Source organism: Octopus bimaculoides, chromosome 26 (assembly GCF_046866305.1).
Source record: "Octopus bimaculoides isolate indiv1 chromosome 26, ASM4686630v1, whole genome shotgun sequence".
Lineage (NCBI taxonomy): Eukaryota > Metazoa > Mollusca > Cephalopoda > Octopoda > Octopodidae > Octopus > Octopus bimaculoides.
In genome coordinates, this window is record NC_142953.1 from 3421241 (window position 1) to 3427424 (window position 6184).

Below are 6184 nucleotides of genomic sequence, written 5' to 3' on the forward strand. Positions count from 1 at the left end.
ATATTATCAGAAGTTTCTGCTTTCTAATTGCGTAGATAATTTCAGATAGTCCATGATCCAATCTTTTTTCAATAAATCCAACTCGTCCATACATATACCCCTGCAATATTTTACGCCTCACTTTATTCCACAGACATAAAATCCTGAAGCATTGGATAAACTTCCGAACGACGATACACTTAGGCAAGATCAGCCGCTACAAATTCGATCATAGAACAGCTTCCAGCCATAAAGCAAATAACAAAACTGATAGAAAATAAATGAAGGCGGTGTTCCAGCATGGCCGCATCCCTACGACTACAACCATTAATAGAATAAAAGAATATGTAAGTTCCTAAGGTATATCACCCCATGATATATTCCGCGTGTAACACCCTAAAATATGTCACACACACACACACACACAGAGACACACAGAGACATAGCGCTGAAGATTTAACTTGATGTGACATTTCTATGGAAGATGTTTCACGTATGATCAACAACATCAAAGTGTTCGCCACGCATTGAGACATGACGCAATCATTTAAACAATGCACAAGACCAAACGTAGGAAGGAACGCTGCAGGGCAGATATAAAAATATTTCTGACGTTCAGCAGATTCACGTGTTCCAGCACAAGGAGGACTTGTGTGGAATATCCCCAACAAAACTTCCCACCCAATGTTAACACGACAGGCTTGACAACCCAACGAGAGAATCAAACGTGGTCGCACTCATTGGTCTACTAGAAATGGCAGTCAAATCTACAGCGACAATCCAATGAAGAATAATCTAACGTGGTCTCATCACTCGATCTGCTAGAATTAGTAGCCAAATTTATGAGTTGACAATCCAATAAGAATAATACTTCAAAGGTTGAGCAGAATCATATGTTCTAACACAAGGAGGAATTGTGGAATATTCCCAACAAACTCCCCCCCCCCCCAATGTTAATACAACAGACTTGATAATCCCATAAGAGAGAATCTAAGGTGATCAAATTATTCGATCTGCTTCAGAAACTGACATCTTGGGCAAGTGTCTTCTTCTATAGCTTTGGACAGATAAAAGATTAGATATCCAGAAATTATGAGAAACAATGATTTCTGGGTTGAGATTAAGCAGGACCCCGTCGACTCTCAGCTAGCGAAACGTAAGGAGTATTGAGTCAGCCATATGATAAAGAAGACCAACATGGACGACAGGCAAGTCATAGACTGGAACTCAAAAAGAGAGAGAGAGAAGCAGGTGACCCGACGGACACCTGGCTGAGACTGGAACAAGTCGAAGGAAAAACGGCAGAGATGACATGGAATCACGAGGAAGTAAAAGCATAGAGCAGAACACGTTTGAAGACTGCTACACAAAAATCTACCGCATTTGAGGGCAAAAAAAAAGCAGCTGTTTCAAAAAAATTACCCCGAGTCCTATATACGAAGCTGGGGCTCCCATAAGCTTTAATTCACTTAAAGCATTTTTTTTCTCTTTTAGTTCTGGTTCTGCGTTGCTGAAATTGGGATGCGACAAATATGCTCGGACGACTTTCATGTCATCGAATACGGTGTTCTGTTAGGAATCCGAACAAGCCATAATGACTATGAAGCTAAATAATTTCTATGTTTCTGTCTTTAGCTAAATTTCAATGATGGAACTGTGATCTTTAGTTAGGGACCAGCCCTCGACTTTACTGCAAAAATTTCAAAGAATTTAAATGAAGACATATAACTACATATGATCACAGGTAGGTATAAACGTATACACACACACACACATTTAGGTATAAACACCGAGAGTAACACATACAAGTAAACAAATGTACCAACATACATGCACATACATACATGCATATACACACATAGAGAAAAATACATACACACAGACGTTCGTGCTAATGCACGCACACACATACAAACGCTCACGCACATACTACATACGTACACAGACTTACACTCAGTCTGTTTGTCTCTACCTGTTTAGGTTTCTACTTATTTCGTAACCTCAATCATCTAGAACAATCTACAACTCTCACTCTCTCTCTCTCTCTCTCTCTCTCTCTCTCTCATTATCTTCCTCCCTCTCTCTCTTTTTCTTCATCTCTCGCATTGTGTCTCTCTGTTTCTGTCGTCTGCTTTCCTTACTCTCTCTCTGTGTCTATCTTTTATTCCACTCTCTCTCTTTTCCCCCCTCTCAGTCAATCTCTATCTCTCTCTGACTTGCTTACACTTTCCCATTTTTTCTCTCTTCCTCGCCTTCTTGTCTTTCTCCTCTCCCTCCCACTCTCTCACTATTCCATTCTACCTTTCCAATATTTCTCTCTCTAATTCTTTCGCTTTACAACTCCGTTTACAATTCTAGCTTTTCACCCTTTTTCTCTATCTATCTGTCTGTCTGTCTGTCTGTCTGTCTGTCTGTCTGTCTGTCTGTCTGTCTGTCTGTCTGTCTGTCCTTATTTCTTCCTTCCTTCCTTCCTTCCTTCGTCTTTCATTGCTTCTTATATTTCTCTATTTTCTCCTTTTCTCTCTCCATTTTCTTCTTCCATTCTTTCTCTCCTTTTCCTTCCAGTCTGTCTTCCTCCTCTCTTTCGTTCTGTTTCTCGTTTATTCTTCTTATTCCTGTTATTTCTTTTCGTTTTTCATTGTAGTAGTAGTAGTAGTAGTAGTAGTAGTAGTAGTAGTAGTAGCTGTTGTTTAACCCATGGTCATTCTTAATCAAGCAGACAGGTCCACGATCAAAGACATTTCAACCATGAGCATCTAGTCATATTTTTTTTCCGACACAGCTCCAAATAACACCCCCATCATTCAATGCGTACAATCTCCTTTTACAAGACCGTTGGATAGATTTTGAGGGAGATTTCGTTGCTATTTCTAACAAGCCGAGTGACTACACAGGGACACCCTGGTTAGCTTTTAGCAGTTTGCGTAGTTTTCTTCCATATCAGTACCAGTAATACCTAATACACACACACTCACTTTCTCTCTCTCTCCTTGTCACAAAAATCTGCCTTATGTTTGACGAAAGAAAAATCATTATCATATGCCGTGTGAATAGCTAATTAGCTACCAAGCAGCCTGGGATTGCAATACAACCCAGTATCACCACGTGCCGTATACATACGATGTGGCTATTAAACGGATTCCGTTTGAATCGATCTATCTATTTATCTATCTATCTATCTATCTATCTATCTATTTGTCTATCTACCTATCTATTTGTCTCTCTCACTCTCTTTCTCTCTCTCTCTCCCTATCTATCCATCTGTCCGCCTTGTATATTTCTCTCTTACTATCTTTCTCTCTTCTCTCTCTCTCTCTCTCTCTCTCTCTCTCTCTCTCTCTCTCTCTCTCTCTTTCTGCTTGTATGTATACTTGCATATGTATGCATATGAAAAATAAACGTATATATACGGTGGTGCACCAGCATGACCGCAGCCACTTGGCTAAAACACATAAATAAATATATATATATATATATATATATATATATATATATATATATATATATATATATATATATATATATATATATATACATACACATACACACGTATATATATGTGTTTGCGTATATATATATATGTATATACATATAAAGACGTATATGTATATATATGTATACACACACATATGTATATGTGTGTGCATTACAACTACCTAAGAATATACAATATATTCATACATACATATACGTATATAAGGACATATATATATATATATATATATATATATATATATGTGTGTGTGTGTGTGTGTGTGTGTGTGTGTGTGTGTGTGTGTGTATGTGTGCGTGTGTGTGTGTGTGAAAGAGAGAGAGAGAGAGCGAGAGCGAGAGAGAGAGAGAGAGAGAGCGAGAGAGAGAGGGAGAGACAGAGTCCGAGAGAGTGTATGCGCGTAAAACTATAAATATTAATTGTTAAGTCTTACATAAAAACAAAGGAAACGATTTCCAATTCATTATAAAAATTCTAATTTAATACAACGAGCTGCGTCTCCTAACATCGATGTTAGACAGTCGTAGCACGTTGCGTCTTTCAAGTTCCATATTTATGCGAGGCTATTAAACGCACGCGTCGCGCGCCAATACATGAAACACGGCGAAAAATAGAAGCGGAATTAGAACAGCTTCTTTAAGTTCCAAGTCCAGTGTGGAAGGTAATTCGCTGCTTTTAATCAGTCAACAAATTTTCATAGACGAATTATTGCATGTGAATGCATAACATTGGAATAATGAATCTATAATTTATATCAGGTGTGTGTGTGTGTGTGTGTGCGTGTGTGTGATGTTGTAATTGTGTTTATGTTTACGTTTGCATGTTTATATGCTTACAGGTTCAACTCACTGAGCGTTTATGTCTTCTTATTGTTTTAGGTGTATAAAAGAAATTATGCATGCATACATACCACCCAGCCACCACCTTGTGATGATGATGATGATAATAATAATAATAATAATAATCCTTTCTACTATAGGCACAAGGTTTGAGATAATAATGATAGTAGTAGTAGTAGTAATAATAATTAATTCTTTTATTGGCCACAAGGGCTCACATAAAATTACATTAAAAGACATACAACAACATAAACGACAAATATTGGACGTTTACCGCGTGTAAAAAAATATAATAGCAAAATTAAACAATTTCAAACTCCCAATTGGGGAGGCACTTTAAGGTCCTCGTGGAAAAACCCACAAAAGCCACGGGTGCCTGAACAACAGGGCAAGAGCCCTTCTTTTGTTTACAGGAGCACGCTCAGAATTGGTCCTTTCACACTGGCCATTCTTCCAACATTTCACCCACCTTTCAACAAACTTGCTACAAGGCAACACTTCCCTCTCCACCCTCCACTTCCTTTTCAAGTGAAACTCGAAAAAGCTGATGAGGGCTTGGCCAAAGAAGAAAGTGTCAGTCTTTAGTCCTTTCAAACGGGTCCACCATAATACCTCTTTCGCTACAGCCACTAGACAAATAAAAATTGCCTTCCCCTCCCAGCCAAAAGAGGGTGGCGGGGCAATCCTTACAATGGATTCAGCTGAATTTTGGGAGAGGGGACCAGTCGATTAGATCGACCTCAGTTCTTGGTTGGTACTTAATTTATCGACCCCGAAAGGATGAAAGGCAAAGTCAACCTTGACGGAAATTGAACTCAGAACGTAGCGACGGGCGAAATACCGCCAAGCATTTTGCCCGGCGTGCTAACGATTCTGCCAGCTCGCCAATAATACGACAAAGTAGCCCCAAACCTCCACTGGCTACTATGCCGTAAGTATGGATGTGAGGTTACGGGTACTTGGTTCCAACATGAGCCTAGTGCTTATTCTATCGGTCTCTTTTTGCCGAACCGCTAAGTTACGGGGACGTAAACACACCAGCATCGGTTGTCAAGCGATGGTGGGGGGACAAATACGGACACACAAACACACATACATACATATATATATATACATATATACGACGGGCTTCTTTCAGTTTATTAAGGCTACCATTGGTTTCAAGTTAAGAAATATCTCAACAATTCTTCAAACCAATCACATAGAAAAATTGATGTTCGTTTCCATTTTGGTTTTGAGACGAACACCAATATATAAAGAAGCATCGCTTTGCAGGAATTTAGCAAAATTGTAAATATAATTTAAAAAAATTTTAATAATATAAACTATACTCAATTTAAATGCAAACAAATCTTTGATAAAATTGGAAGATGTTAACATTACATCTAATCTCATTTCCAGAGAAATAGATGTTGCATTAGGTGTTTTTAAGTGAGTACATCATTGAAACGTATGTTGTCTCAGTTAATATTGTTTAACTAAAACCGTTTATTTTACAAATATCTTATTTCACAAACTGCAATGTGGGATGTGTATAAATTGTACAATATTTATATTTAGATGACTTTTCAATAAACAACGCTTCAAGGTTCTGTTTTTATTATTATGATGTGTAATGAGGTAGCGAGCTAGCAGAATCGTTAGTCAGTACATCGGACAAAATGCTGGCAAAATGGTTAGCATGCCGGATAAAATGCTTAGCGATATTTCGTCCGTATTTACATTCTGAGTTTAAATTGCACCCTGGTCGATTTTGGAGTCGATGAAATAAGTACCAGCCGAACTCTGAGGTCGATGTAATCGACTTACATCCAGCCCCGAAGTTGCTGGCCTTGTGCCAAAATTTGAAACCATTTTTATGATGTGTGTTAAG

General features: G+C 38.3%; 1 long non-coding RNA gene across 2 annotated transcripts in view; it reads left to right on the forward strand.

Annotated features, from left to right (window-relative positions):
* Nucleotides 1-730: 730 nt before the first annotated feature.
* LOC149130920 (uncharacterized) overlaps nucleotides 731-6184 on the forward strand; it is a 36947-nt gene continuing 31493 nt past the window's right edge. Inside the window, exon 1 of one of the 2 annotated variants that reach the window (XR_016238576.1) lies at nucleotides 731-1723. This is a non-coding gene — a long non-coding RNA (uncharacterized LOC149130920). Of the gene's footprint in view, nucleotides 1724-3863; nucleotides 4134-6184 lie in introns of those variants that run through there. The other variant, XR_016238575.1, reaches the window with a different exon arrangement.